The sequence below is a fragment of the Bos mutus genome, chromosome 11, assembly GCF_027580195.1.
Source record: "Bos mutus isolate GX-2022 chromosome 11, NWIPB_WYAK_1.1, whole genome shotgun sequence".
Lineage (NCBI taxonomy): Eukaryota > Metazoa > Chordata > Mammalia > Artiodactyla > Bovidae > Bos > Bos mutus.
This window is the reverse complement of record NC_091627.1, coordinates 90,216,633-90,232,673: the sequence shown is the minus strand read 5'-3', so window position 1 is coordinate 90,232,673 and position 16,041 is coordinate 90,216,633. Positions and strand designations below refer to the sequence as shown.

The 16,041-nt window shown below is 40.1% G+C and overlaps 1 long non-coding RNA gene across 1 annotated transcript; it reads left to right on the top strand.

Annotated features, from left to right (window-relative positions):
* Positions 1-2,569: 2,569 nt before the first annotated feature.
* LOC138990004 (uncharacterized) lies at positions 2,570-7,355 on the top strand. Its single transcript, XR_011466196.1, has 2 exons — positions 2,570-2,621; positions 6,493-7,355. It is a non-coding gene; the product is annotated as an uncharacterized lncRNA (long non-coding RNA).
* The last annotated feature ends 8,686 nt before the right edge of the window (positions 7,356-16,041 follow it).

Sequence of the window (16,041 nt, the reverse complement as noted above, 5' to 3'; positions counted from 1 at the left end):
CCTGATTGTGGTCCTATTAGCGCAGACAGATATAATACATCCAGTTAAATTTGAATTTCTGGTAAACAGTGAGTACTTTTTTAGTATAACTGTGTCCAAGTATAACTGGGTGTCCTGTAATTTTGTTTGCTTAAATGCAACCTTAGTTACTGTTGATTTTCTCCCCTTTGGTAGGGCGTAGGTTGGGTGATGAGAACTTAACTGAGGCCTCTCTTATTCCTTTGTTTCCTGGCTTATTCTCAGAGGGTCTCAAGCCATTATTTTTCTTCTTTGTTTTCAGTCCTGCAAAGTGCTTGTTTTGGGGTAATAATTAGATCTGAAAAGAACTGTTTGATCCTTCTCTTCTCTCTGCTTTCTTCCTTGTCTGTAGAGAGAGTAATGATCATTCCTATCCCCTCACGGAAGCCTATAAAAGTTGGCAAGGACTTTGCCCCCTTCAGAATTTGTCTGTCCAAGTCTTTCCAGGGACATATTCTTGACTTCTCAGTTTGCTTCTCTTTGAACTGGGGTATTAGTGAGAATTCTCAGTGTATTTTTCCTCAGCTTTCCCTTGTACCTCTTGTGATACTGGTCAAAAGTCATCCCATGTCATGCCATACCATACCAGAATCTTTGCCTCTTGTTTTCTAGACATTTGTGGTAAGATTTTGGACTCTGTATTTGACTTGTTTGCGTGTGTTTATATGTACATGTTTATTAGTTTTCTCTACCTTTTCCCTTCATTTTGGGCATGGGGGGATGGAACATCTGTGATCTGGCTCTAATCTACCATTTTTACTAAAAAATAGTGTAAATAAAATGATAATTATCCTAGCTTAAAAGTTTGAAATATTTTACTTGTGACCTTGTCTGAAATCAATGTTTTTGTGGGGATTAGCTCATTGAAAACTTTGGAATTTCTTTCATGTTTTTGTTTTAAATTTTCTATTTTTTTTGAGGTTGTCAGCATTTTAAAAAATAAAATTTGCAAACTGTTGTTTTATAATTATTTTATCTTTTATTATAACTCTCCTTTTCTTATTCTTAAATTTGTGGGTTTTTTTTGTTGTTGTTGTTTATCCCTTTTCAAAAATCTTTGGTAGTGAAGTGGTTTATCTAGTTTATGTGTTTACCCACTCCACTATAAGATGAACTTTTCTTGATCAATTCTGTGTTGTTGTTTTCTAATTTATTAATTACTATTTTTTATTAAAATTATTTTCTTAAATTGCAATATTATTTATGCCATGATATGCACATATCTTAAATCTAATGAACTTTTACCTTTGTTACACCTATGTAGCTACTCCACAGGCTAAGTTCTAGAACTTTTCATCTCTTGGAAAGTTCTTTAGTACCTCTTGCCTCTGAATAGTACCCCATGACTTTCCAAGAGGAAATTTTTCTCCTGAATTGCTATCACCATAAATTGGAATGGTCTATTCTTGAACTTTTAATAGTGGATATTACTGTGAAGGTCTGTCTTCTTTTGCTCAATATTATGTTTTCAAAATTCATTCAGGTCATTGAGTGATACAATAAACAAAGATAATGACATATTTTCCCCCTTAGTCTGTGCATATTACTCTATTGTCTTCTGGCATTTAGTGTTGCTGAAAGTATGAGTTTAGCTTGATTTTTTTTTCTTTTGCAAATTCTGTTTCTGCCTAATTACATATAGACTTTTTCCTTTGAAGTACAATAGCTTTTCTGTTTCTGTTTTAATGACTTGCAAATAATTTTTGCTTATGTGTGTAAATCCTTTCAATCTGCAGATTCTGTCTTCTTTTATTTTAGAAAATGGTTTTCTATTACACTTAATATTTTTCCATTCTGCTTACTCTGCTTTTTTCTTTATTGCTACAGTTAGGATGCTAGATATCTGTTATCTTTATTTCATGTCTATTATTTTATCTCTAATCACTTTTATGTGTTTATCCTTTGCATTCTATGTTCTTCCGCAAGTCAGTCCTCTGAATCACTATTTTATTAATACTGATCTTATTTCCCACTGAGGTGGAGAGTTCAACTCTGTTTAGTCCTTCATCTGCTTGAGAGACAGAGGGACAAATAAGGAGTCTTAATTCCAGTGTGCTGTCTTCACATTCTTCGCCATTGTGTACGCTAAGTCGCTTTAGTCCTGTCTGACTCTTTGCGACCCTATGGACTGTAGCTCATCAGGCTCTTCTGTCCATGGGGTTCTCCAGGCAAGAGTACTGGAGTGGGTTTCCATGCCCTCCTCCAGGGGATCTACCTGACCCAGGGACTGAACCCATATCTCTTATGTCTCCTGCTTTGGCAGATGGGTTCTATACCACTAGCGCCACCTGAGAAGCCCTTACATATGATGAATCCTCTATTATGGGGCCCTGCTCCCTTGTCAGGGTATAGGGAAAGGCAAGGGAGGTATCCACATGCTTTTCCAGTCCCCAGGGAAAATGGCAGTCAGTCCCTCATGGTGTGCAAAATTAGAAGCCTGGCCCTCAGGCAGTTGCTTTTAATATATGCAAATAGTCCCTCTTCAGGGAAACGCTGGGGAGTGGAGGTATTTTGTCTGCTCCCTCCATGCTGAGTCCAGTGAATCCTCGGAGCCAGTTAAGAACTGTTCCTTTGTTTTGTATAGTCTTGTGGGTCTTGTGGAGGTAAGTTGCATTGGATTTCAGAGCTAGGCGTTTTGGGGGCCCATCACTTAGGTGGGAGTCTTAAAAGTTGGAGTTCTAGATATTGAGTCCAAACTCTCTGCTTCTCAGGGAAAAGCCGGGAGTTGAGAGTTCCCTCCCAGTTGAATGGTTTTGTGCCTGGATTCATGACAAGAGTTTATCTCAGTCTTTCCTTCCTATTTTCGACGTGGGTATTTTCTTGGTTGTACCATGTATAGGAGTTGCTCAGCTAGTTTTTGGATTTCTTTCTGGGGGATTGCTCCTTGTGTAGCTGTACATTCAGTGTCTCAGTGGGAAGAGGGGAATTCAGAAGCCTCCTATGGACTGGAACTAGTAACGGACCTTTCTGGCCATGTCCCAGATGACTAGGGAATCTGGGTGCTCACTCACATGTCCTTACTTTCCCTGGGGAAAATCATGGTCTGAGAAGGGATCACTTGGTACTGAGTTATACTCCCTTGGGGGAGGTATGACATGGGTAATCAAAATATTCCTCTTACCCTCTCCAAACTTGTATGTTTTTTTGCTTCAGCAGTAAGCTGGAATGTCTCCACTGGAAATCTAGACTTCCACAAAGGTTCTCTCATCCTTGGGTGATTATCTAAGACAGTGTCTTTCTGGGGCTCCCAGACCACAGTCTAGAGGGTCTGGAGCCAGCTCTGAGGCCACTGAAGGGTCTTCAGCTGGAGTCCAGGTCTAGGTATGTGTACTATCCCATACATAGGTGGGTGAGACTTTCCTTGGAGTACAGTGCTGGATCCCACAGCTCCTACAAAGGCACTTCTGTTTAAGGATGGATGCCAAATTCCTGAGGGAGGAAATGATGAGGACCTTGTTGCTGAATTTACTACCCTGCATTTACTTAAGTTCCCTTGAAGTTCATCCAGTCTTTTTTTTTTTTTTTAAATAGCTACAGGAAAATGCCTTCTAGAAGGAAGTTGTGAAGGACAGATGTAACAGATTCAGAGACCTTGTGGAATTTTGTCTAAACTGATTTTCTCATACCAAATTCCTTGAATCTGAAAAGCAACACACAGATCTTATTCTTTATAATCCTCACTATCCAATTAAAATAAAGCCTTGTTTGGATCGAAAGGAGGAGTACATTGGCGTTTCCTTAATTCAATCTCATTTGTATTTAGAGTTTGTAGGTATATAAGGAGACAAAGAATTGTGACTCAGTGCCTAGGTTTTCTTGAGGAATTTATTGATGCTTTTATCAGTAATTGTAAGTCAACCATTTTACTTGTTCATTCAGTGCCTCTGATTCCCTGTTTATGGAATTGGGAACTTTAAATACCACGGTTTTTGTAACCTAATAGAGGTTGTGATGATTGATAAGATACTATAAATTCACCAGCTGTCCTTATCCATGAAGAAAGCCCAGCATTTCTGCATACTTGGCTAAAATTTCTGATTGTTTCATTTTAGTAATGAACCAGGATTTCTGTATCCAGCTGGTATTCAGTCCAAAAAGAAGTTGCAGATTTTCCAGAAAAACTGGACTGACAAAATGGTGGGAAATTGACCACTTAAAAATTTAAGCTATGGTATCCTTTTAAAGTTAACACATTTTGGCAAGATTAGTACTTGACTATGCAACCGAGAAGATTCTTTACACTTTTTTGTTTGTTTGCTTTAAAACTCTTGTTTCAGAGTTTTTTTTCATGTTAAATTTTCATTTTACTCAGTAATGAGAGTATTACTCTGGACTTCCAGTTAAAGTCTGAATTCACAGTAATCAGAAATTGAAGAAATTTTTATGTATTTCTGTGTGTGTGTCTTGTTTTTTCAGTTATTTTTTTCATTTTATAGGACTTGCATCATTGCACTAAATATTCTCTCTGGCTACAGTGCTTTCATTCCATGATTATACCTGGCTTGCCCCCAATTATCATTTAGATCTTCGAGAAATCCTCCTTGCCAATCCATTTAAAATAGTTAACAATCACTGATTCCTCTCACCTTTTCAATTTCAGATCTCTGCATAATGCCATGGCATTGGATATATTTCCCTTCCCTTCCCTCTTCCTTTACTTTCTTACATCCTCCCTTTATTCTTTCTAGTTTTGTATTTCTGTGTCTCTGTGTCTTTCCTTGTTAGGCTGTCTCCCAGCATCATTTAATGTTTGAATGAGTATCTGAATGAATGAACTGCCACATCTTGAGGAAAGATGTTTTTATTTGTATAATTCCTTATGAAAGTGTTTAATAAATTCCTTTTCATTAAGCTTGTTTGCTTTTTCCCAAAGTCATGGCTTTTCTCTTGATCCCATTCTTGATTTCATCCTGAGCTCAACTCCTATCCTCCTTTTTCCTATTTTAACTGGATACATCTAAAATATGATTATTTCAAAAGAGTGGATGTGATTCTTCTCATGTAACAGAAGGAAGTAACTCAAAACAATAACTAATTAATTATTTTTTGAGTTTTGGATTGTATTATATTCTTTTAGCAAAATATAAAATCATGCTTAGTATATGCTGGGACTGAGGATATAAAGATGAAAGATGCAAAGTTCTTATCTTTGAAGGTAGACTTTTTTGGGAAGGTAGACTTCCCAAATGATTGGATTTGATGAGTTCTAAAAGGTGTCAAAGGACATGGGCATTACAGTATTCTTTTACAAAATTGCATGGTTGTTTTCTAGGAAGGTAAATAAGAACATTCTCAAACACATGCCTGGTAGTTTCTTAGGCACCAGGTTCTACCCAACTCCAAGTCATTCTCCACATTAATTCCTACCCTATGAAAGTACTTTAAGCAATAGGGAAGCTGCTTAGCAGTGTCTGACATATGGTACACACTCAAAAAAAAAAAAAATAATGAATAGATGAATAACTGCATTTTGGGTAACAAAGATCTATCAGAATTTTCTTGGTGGGGCATATACATAAGTAATGATTTTTGAAAGACTCTTACATTGACATCTGGATGGGAAGACCAAAAACTGGGGAGAGCTTGGTGCCAGTGGTGCCTGCTGTGATAATCCAGGCAGGAGTCAATGACTCTGGCTCTTCTTGGAACATCTGAACCAGTGCATTGGCAGCACATATACAAAGCAAGGATGGGATGTTGGATTTGGGAAAAGAATACACAGAGATGTTTATAGGAAAGGCAAGGACTTTTCTATTCATGGACACTGCAGATAAGCTTTCTAAGTTACTCAAAAGTATTCAGAAGCAAATACCCTTTGAATTTGAATCATTGGATTGTCACTGTTAGTATCTAAAGTTACATCTTCCAAAATAAAATCTTTTGCTGTTTCCCCTGAGACCTGACATTTCTCTACCTTGGCTCCTGTTTTAGGGCAATTTGGCTTAAATTTTTTTTCTAAGAAAGAAAAGCACTGCCATTTCTCCTTCAGTAAGAATTTGTCTGTGATGGAAAAGTCTCTTCCCTAGAATTTCTTCTACATTGAAAGAGATTGAACTTAGGACAGAATCCATTTGTTGGGGCATGTTTAGAGATAGGACTCTTGCTCTTGGGACTGCCATAAATGTCCCTGTCAGTTTAAGATTATGTGGCAAAGCCTAGTATCTGACATAGTGGTGCTTCCTAAATCTCAGATAAGACCGCCCACATCCATGTTCCATCTGTATGATTATACTTCAAATTAAGCCAAATAAATTTTAAAACATTAGGCCAACTCTAAGCAATCACCTTCATGGAGTCAGAGTTTATGTACTGCTTTTCTTTTTCTGTTAATGCATGCTAAGGTAAACTCATAACCAGTTAACTATGTTTATTCTTGTAATCTTCTTTTTTATTCTTGTAATATTTTTATTCTTATAATTCTTTATTTGATGTAAACATCAAATAAAATGATGTTTCATTTCCCTAATGATACAGGACTTCCATGTTGGGAAACTCTTGGATGTTGTTTCTGAGCTTGCTGTGACACAAACCTTTAAGAGCAGCAAAAATCCTGAGGTGGGAAAAGTATAGTGAAGAGATCCAGAACCTCAACCCTCTGACTACTGTTCAGTCTGATGGTCTGTTGAGAGGGAAGTATGAAGGAGCCCAGATTACACATCATCTTTCTTGCTAGAAAGAGGAAGTTAAGCCTCAGCTTTGATATGGCCATTGAAGAAATGAGAGCAGAGTCTGAGAGCTCTTCTGTATGCCTTTCACAAAGGCGGAGAATGGCATAGGAGGCAGGCTGACAGCACTGCAGCTGGTGCAAGAACCTGGGAGGCGCTCCCAGGGGAGGTGAGACTTGTGTTTTCTCTGGAACCTTGCCTTCCGATCTAAGTTTGGCCATTGGAAATGACCAGATCTCCAGATGAATGGAGCTCACTTCCTCACCTTGGGCATGTAGGTTTACATTTCATCCAGATGAACAAACAGGATTCACATTAACCAAGACAGCACTCTGTTATACATGTTTGGTAGTTGAGGAACTAAGAAGAAAGACTACTCTTAGCAGCAACTATAGGGAGAAGTCAGAATGACAGAAATGCAGTTACACTGGCACTTTGATGAATAAAACCTGTGGGAAATATGCCTTTTTACAAGGAAATCATGTTTGAGAAAATATAAAGCAAAAATGACTATAAATAACCAAGTTGCTGTACATGCTTTTACTTGACTGACCAAAAAACCAAACAAAAAAAACACAACAAATGAAAAATCTAATTAATCAACCGAAAACCTGTTTCACAGCTTGTGCTGATCCTCACAGTTTGAAATGAATAAATTCTTTGAGAAAAATTCTTTTGAGCCTCCAGTCTCTTCTTTCTGTACCTTCCCCAGCATACTGACTGCATACTCCAGCATACCCCACTCCTGAATTCAGTGGTCACTTCATCCTCTCTCCTCAAGGTTTAAGACCTTATTTCATGTCTTCTTCTTCCCCATCAAAATTGAGAGGCATCCAGAAACCCAGATCATTTATAGTTACTGATTATTGATTGATTATATGTTAACATATCTGTGAGTATGTTCCATGAAGTGAAGTGAAGTGAAAGTTGCTCAGTCATGTCTGACTCTTTGCGACCCCATGGACTATATTATACAGTCCATGGAATTCTCCAGGCCAGAATACTGGAGTGGGTAGCCTTTCCCTTTTCCAGGGGATCTTCCCAACCCAGGGATCAAACCCGGGTCTCCCACATTGCAGGTGGATTCTTTACCAGCTGAGCCACAAGGGGAGCCCAGGAATACTGGAGTAGGTAGCCTATCCCTTCTCCAGCAGATCTTCCTGACCCAGGAATCGAATTGGGGTCTCCTGCATTGCAGATGGATTCTTTGTCAACTGAGCTATCAGGGAAGCCCGTATGTTCCATGGAGCATAATTTTTTGGATGTCAGTGTGTCCTGTAACCAGAAGGAAAAGTTCAAGTGTCAAATAAGTTTGGAAAATTCAAGACTGAACAACTTGAATGGGTTTCATTACTGTAAGACTTCTAAGAAACTGAAATGTGTATGTGGCAATGATAAATCATAAGAGAGGTTTATAGTATTCAGTGTTCCCCAAACTTATTTTAGCATTGTAAATATTTCTTTTGAGCCTCTCCAGGAATTTATGTTTGTCTGACACACTCTGGAGAATGCTGGTTTAGCTGAAACTCATGTAAGTATGCCTAAGCAAAGTGTATCAAAGCAGTTTTTTTTTTTTTTTAACCTGTAATAGATTGAATAGGGATTTCCAAAAGATGTGGACAAGTCCTAACCCCTAGTACTTGTGAGTGTGATATTATTTGGAAATAGAGTCTTTGCAAATGTGATTAAGAATTTCAAAATGAGATTATTCTGGTTTTGGGGTAGGCCCTACATCTAAGGACAATGTCCTTATTGGAGATAGAAAAGGAGATGACACAGATACACAGGGAGAAGAAGGCTGTCTGAAGAAAGAAGCAGAGATTGAAGTTACGCTTTCATAGCCACAAAACCAATAGAACCTGGAGGAGGCAAGGGAAGATTCTTCCTTAGAGCCTTTGAAGGGGCTCATGGTTGTGCTGATAATGATTTTGGACTTCTAGCCTCCAAAACTGTGATAGAAGAAATTTCTCTTGTTTTGAGCATCTTAGTTTCTGGTAATTTGTTGTGGTGGCTCTGCTGCTACTGCTAAGTTGCTTCAGTCGTGTCTGACTCTGTGCGACCCCATAGACGGCAGCCCACCAGGCTGCTCCGTCCCTAGGATTCTCCAGGCAAGAACACTGGAGTGGGTTGCCATTTCCTTCTCCAATGTATGCATGCATGCTAAGTCACTTCAGTCTTGTCTGACTCTGTGCAACCCTATGGACAGCAGCCCACCAAGCTCCTCTGTCCACAGGATTCTCTAGGCAGGAATACTGGAGTGGGTCGTCATTTCCTTCTCTGTGGTGGCCCTAGGAAACCAGTATAATGTCTTTTACTTCTAACTGTGAAGTGTGGTGACTTTGATACTTTTATTTTAAAAAAAGATTAGGCATCAGTGAGCAGTGGGCACATATTTTTGAGGGCAAAGCCTGACTCTGCTTTTTGAGCACTTAAAGTTGATTTAATCTTTTGAGGTGGTTGGTTGAGGAAGCTGGGTATATTAGTTGGGCATATAGGTTTCTGTACAAAAGAGAGTTTCCTTCCTTTTGGGTCCCTTTCCAGTGTTTTCCTGTCTTGGCGAGGGACTCCTGCATCCTTCCTGTCTTCTTCACTTTGCACCCTTGATCAATCACAAATTCTGATAAATGTTAACTTCCAAATATCGCTCCAATCCATCATCTTACTTATCTGTGTACTGCAGTACCTGAGTCTAGGCTGCATCACCTCTTGCCTGGGCTACTGGACCCTCCTCCTCTCCAAAATATTTTGCACCAAGAGCATATTATATATTCCCCTCTCTCCAAATACTACCATGGCTCCTAATTCTCTTAGATAAAGACCAAGATCTTTGTGCTTCAAGGTCTGCTATGATCTATCCCTACTAACTCCCAAAACTCATTTTACACCCTGTTTAATTCTGCTTTTTTCCCCTGTCCTATAGGATAGAGAAACTTCACATTGTTGAACCCATATATAACTTCCATTCTTATCTCCATGGTTACCTTACTCATGAACCCAATGAGCAAGCATGGATTGATATGGGAAAGAGACTCAACAAATAACTGTTTATAGAAAGCCTCCTCCCTGGTAGAGGCCCTTTGGTCATCATTCCTATGTGACAAAATATTCTTGCACTGTGTGTCCATTCACATAGCTCTTTCCTGAATCTTCTTTTCTTGAATCTCCCAAGGAACATGATCCTTCCGAGTTCCTGACAATCTGTAGAAACCATTAACCACTGTCCATGGCTTAATATAAACTCTTACCTTAGATCTTCTTTGCTTCTAGGTGAAGTCACACATAGGAAGAACTGCTGAAAGGCCCACTCACTGCAGCAGTTCATTTCTGGTAGCAACAGATTAGATAAAAGCATCTGTAAGTCATACTGTTCATGGGGTTCTCAAGGCAAGAATACTGACGTGGTTTGCCATTCCCTTCTCCAGTGGACCACATTCTGTCAGATCTCTCCACTATGACCCACCCATCTTGGGTTTCCACACAGACATGGCTTAGTTTCATTGAGTTAGACAGGCTGTGGCCCTAGTGTGATTAGATTGACTAGTTTTCTGTGAGTATATTTCAGTGTGTTTGTCATTTCTTGCCTTGAGAACCTCATGAACAGTATGAAAAGGCAAAATGATAGGATACTGAAAGAGAAACTCCACAGGTCAGTAGGTGCCCAATATGCTACTGGAGATCAGTGGAGAAATAACTCCAGAAAGAATGAAGGGATGGAGCCAAAGCAAAAAGAATACCCAGCTGTGGATGTGACTGGTGATAGAAGCAAGGTGCGATGCGGTAAAGAGCAATATTGCATAGGAACCTGGAATGTCAGGTCCATGAATCAAGGCAAATTGGAAGTGGTCAAACAAGAAATGGCAAGAGTGAATGTCGACATTCTAGGAATCAGCGAACTGAAATGGACTGGAATGGGTGAATTTAACTCAGATGACCATTATATCTACTACTGTGGGCAGGACACCCTCAGAAGAAATGGAGTAGCCATCATGGTCAACAAAAGAGTCTGAAATGCAGTACTTGGATGCAATCTCAAAAATGACAGAATGATCTCTGTTTGTTTCCAAGGCAAACCATTCAATATCACAGTAATCCAAGTCTATGTCCCAACCAGTAACGCTGAAGAAGCTGAAGTTGAACGGTTCTATGAAGACCTACAAGACCTTTTAGAACTAACACCCAAAAAAGATATCCTTTTCATTATAGGGGACTGGAATGGAAAAGTAGGAAGTCAAGAAACACCTGGTAACAGGCAAATTTGGCCTTGGAATACGGAATGAAGTAGGGCAAAGACTAATAGAGTTTTGCCAAGAAAATGCACTGGTCATAACAAACACCCTCTTCCAACAATATAAGAGAAGACTCTATACATGGAAATCACCATTTGGTCAACACTGAAATCAGATTGATTATATTCTTTGCAGGCAAAGTTGGAGAAGCTCTATACAGTCAGCAAAAACAAGACCAGGAGCTGACTGTGGCTCAGACCATGAACTCCTTATTGCCAAATTCAGACTTAAATTGAAGAAAGTAGGGAAAACCACTAGACCATTCAGGTATGACCTAAATCAAATCCCTTATGATTATACAGTGGAAGTGAGAAATAGATTTAAGGGCCTAGATCTGATAGGGTGCCTGATGAACTATGGAATGAGGTTCGTGACATTGTACAGGAGACAGGGGTAAAGACCATCCCCATGGAAAAGAAATGCAAAAAAGCAAAATGGCTGTCTGGGGAGGCCTTACAAATAGCTGTGAAAAGAAGAGAAGCAAAAAGCAAAGGAGAAAAGGAAAGATATAAGCATCTCAATGCAGAGTTCCAAAGAATAGCAAGAAGAGATAAGAAAGCCTTCTTCAGCGATCAATGCAAAGAAATAGAGGAAAACAACAGAATAGGAAAGACTAGAGATGTTTTCAAGAAACTCAGAGATACCAGAGGAAGATTTCATGCAAAGATGGGCTCGATAAAGGACAGAAATGGTATGGACCTAACAGAAGCAGAAGATATTAAGAAGAGATGGCAAGAATACAAAGAAGAACTGTACAAAAAAGATCTTCACGACCCAGATAATCACAGTGGTGTGATCACTGACGTAGAGCCAGACATCCTGGAATGTGAAGTCAAGTGGGCCTTAGAAAGCATCACTACGAACAAAGCTAGTGGAGGTGATGGAATTCCAGTTGACCTATTCCAAATCCTGAAAGATGATTCTGTGAAAGTCTGCACTCAATAGGCCAGCAAATTTGGAAAAGTCAGCAGTGGCCACAGGACTGGAAAAGGTCAGTTTTCATTCCAATCCCAAAGAAAGGCAATGCCAAAGAATGCTCAAGCTACCGCACAATTGCACTCATCTAACACACTAGTAAAGTAATGCTCAAAATTCTCCAAGCCAGGCTTCAGCAATATGTGAACCGTGAACTTCCTGATGTTCAAGCTGGTTTTAGAAAAGGCAGAGGAACCAGAGATCAAATTGCCAACATCTGCTGGATCATGGAAAAAGCAAGAGAGTTCCAGAAAAACATCTATTTCTGCTTTATTGACTATGCCAAAGCCTTTGACTGTGTGGATCACAATCAACTGTGGAAAATTTTTCAAGAGATGGGAATACCAGACCACCTGATCTGCCTCTTGAGAAATTTGTATGCAGGTCAGGAAGCAACAGTTAGAACTGGACATGGAACAACAGACTGGTTCCAAATAGAAAAAGGAGCACGTCAAGGCTGTATATTGTCACCCTGTTTATTTAACTTATATGCAGAGTACATCATGAGAAACGCTGGATTGGAAGAAACACAAGCTGGAATCAAGATTGCTGGGAGAAATATCAATAACCTCAGATATGCAGATGACACCACCCTTATGGCAGAAAGTGAAGAGGAACTAAAAAGCCTCTTGATGAAAGTGAAAGTGGAGAGTGAAAAAGTGGGCTTAAAGCTCAACATTCAGAAAACGAAGATCATGGCATCCGGTCCCACCACTTCATGGGAAATAGATGGGGAAACAGTGGAAACAGTATCAGCATTTATTTTTCTGGGCTCCAAAATCACTACAGATGGGGACTGCAGCCATGAAATTAAAAGACGCTTACTCCTTGGAAGCAAAGTTTTGACCAACCTATATAGCATATTCAAAAGGAGAGACATTACTTTGCCAACAAAGGTTCGTCTAGTCAAGGCTATGGTTTTTCCTGTGGTCGTGTATGGATGTGAGAGTTGGACTGTGAAGAAGGCTGAACGTGGAAAAATTGATGCTTTTGAACTGTGGTGTTGGAGAAGACTCTTGAGAGTCCCTTGGACTACAAGGGGATCCAACCAGTCCATTCTGAAGGAGATCAGCCCTGGGATTTCTTTGGAAGGAATGATGCTAAAGCTGAAACTCCAGTACTTTGGCCACCTCATGCAAAGAGTTGACTCATTGGAAAAGACTCTGATGCTGGGAGGGATTGGGGGCAGGAGGAGAAGGGGACGACAGAGGATGAGATGGCTGGATGGCATCACTGACTCGATGGACGTGAGTCTGAGTGAGCTCCGGGAGTTGGTGATGGACAGGAGGCCTAGGGTGCTGCGATTCATGGGATTGCAAAGAGTCGGATATGACTGAGCGACTGATCTGATCTGATCTGATCTGTAAGTCAGTCTTAAAATGTCCTTTTAGTCAGGCCGACCTAGAGAACTTCTCTCTAGACTTTAAAAGTAGGTTGACAGAAAGGTGTTTATATAGTTTTGGAAATGGGACTTTAGGAGCAGCCTCACGAGGAAAGGGAGCCACCTATTTATGCCTTCAAAATTTACTCAAGCCTGATCTCATAAAAGAAGAAGAACTAAAGAGCCTCTTGACGAAAGTGAAAGAGGAGAGTGAAAAAGATGGCTTAAAGCTCAAAATTCAGAATACTAAGATCATGGCATCCGGTTCCATCACTTCGTGGCAAATAGATGGGGAAACAGTGGCAACAGTGGCTGACTTTATTTTTTGGGGCTCCAAAATCACTGCAAATGGTGATTGCAGCCATGAAATTAAAAGATGCTTACTCCTTGGAAGGAAAGTTATGACCAACCTAGATAACATATTAAAAAAGCAGAGACATTACTTTGTCAACAAAGGTCCATCTAGTCAAGGCCATGGTTTTTCCAGTGGGCATGTATGGCTGTGGTAGTTGGACTATAAAAAAAAGCTGAGCGCCAAAGAATTGATGCTTTCGAACTGTGATGTTGGAGAAGACTCTTGAGAGTCCCTTGGACTACAAGGAGATCCAACCAGTTCATCCTAAAGGAAATCAGTCCTGGATATTCATTGGAAGGATTGATGTTGAAGCTGAAACTCCAATACTTTGGCCACCTGATGCGAAGAACTGACTCACTGAAAAAGACCCTGATGCTGGGAAAGATTGAGGGCAGGAGGAGAAGGGAACGACAGAGGATGACATCATCAACTCAATGGACATGGGTTTGGGTGGACTCTGGGAGTTGGTGATGGACTCGGAGGCCTGGCATGCTGCAGTTCATGGGGTTGCAAAGAGTCAGACAAGACTGAGTGACTGAGCTGAACTAATCTCGTAAATACCTTGTCCTTTTGGTAACCAGATGCCACAAGGCATACTTTGGAGGAGGAAATGGTAACCCATTCCAGTTTTCTTGCCTGGAGAATCCCATGGACAGAGGGGCCTGGTGGGCTGCAGTCCATGGGGTCACAAAGAGTTGGACATGAATGAATGACTAACACACACACACACAGGGCATACTTATATTTGAAGGTTGTTAAAATCAAATAGCACCTACTTCCATGTCTCCTGGTTTTGCATTATAAGACATTCAGTTTCTACCAGTAGAAGGCCAAGAGTGGTTTCTCAAAATGAGAATAGTTATCTGATAGAAAGTGCTTGATTTTGCTACAAAATCTTTGAGGCTGCTTTCCCCGTTGGGGATAGTTATAGTTACGGGCTTCCCAGGAGGCACTAGTGGTAAAGAAGACACCTGCCAATGCAGAAGACGTGAGCAACATGGGTTCAATCTCTGGGTTGGGAAGAGCTTCTGGAGTGGGAATGGCACCGCACTCCAGTATTCTTGCCCAGAGAATCCCATGGATAGAGGAGCCTAGTGGGCTACAGTCCACAGGGCCACAAAAAGTCGGACACAACTGAAAGACTGAGTACATACACATTTATAGACTCCATACAGTGTGCTGTTCTGCTGTAGACAATTTATGCATCACTAGATACTTCGGGTCAGAACTCTAGGGGGCCCTGAATCCCACTCACTGCAGTCTATGGAAGCTCCCAGTTAGTGGCATAGAGAGAATTCTAGTGTGGGTCTTTTTCCTTCCTCCTTCCTGCCTTTCCCTTTGCCTTTCTACTTTCCTTTATATATTTATTGAGCTCTCTCTATCTCAGTCTGTCCTGCCAGACTACAGAAAGACCCCGTCTCCTTCTTATTTCTCAAACTTAATGCAATCCCTGCCCTTTTCTCCCTACATCCCAAGACTCCTGGATATAACTTTTATAATTCTGTCACTTTTGACATTATAATAGTTAGGACTTAATTCATTTTTTTTAATACTGTAACTCTTTCTTATTCTGGAGTACTAGAACACACCACTAATTCTCCTACATCATTTGACCTTTGTCAGAAACTTTCTAAGTAGAAGAAATGTGTTGAAGCCACATGTCCTCTTTGCTAATGAAAGTATCACATATTAAGTTGAATTTGCCTTGGGATTTGGGTCACTGCTGAAACCAGGCCTTGGGACTTGTAATAACTATAGGGAGCAAGGATTTCTGCTTCATTATTATTTGAGATGTTCCCTTTAGAAAAGGACGTATGTTTCTTCATACCATAAACCTTTTCCCAGGAAGGGCCCTCTAAGGTCATTTGGTCTGTTGCATCAACAAGACCATGTCGCAGGAGCACAGACACCCTCTAGCATTTGATCTCAGCTCATTTAAAGGCCTGGAGACATGGACTTGCCTTTGCTCCCTGGGCAGTATTAGATTCATGGCTTCATTCTTCATGGTTTTACCAGGTTATTACACTCCATTTCTCCTTCTAAAATCCCCCCTCTTTCTTAATTTCTATTCAGACAAAACGCCATCCCCCATTACACATATTTCCCCATATTTATGGGTTAAATTCACGTGCTGCCCATTTTTTATGAACGACTCAGCTGTCCTTGTTTCCCACTCTGAGAACTATTATTTCCTTTGTTGTAATACTTTTATTCCTTTAATTCCCCTCACTTAGATATAACTGTGACCTTCTGAATTGCCAAACTTGGTATGTCATCCTCAGAGCAATCTGAGTAGAGTTTTGCTGCATAAATATTTTCTTCCCACAGTGGAATAATAGGATTTTGTACATATACTCAAAC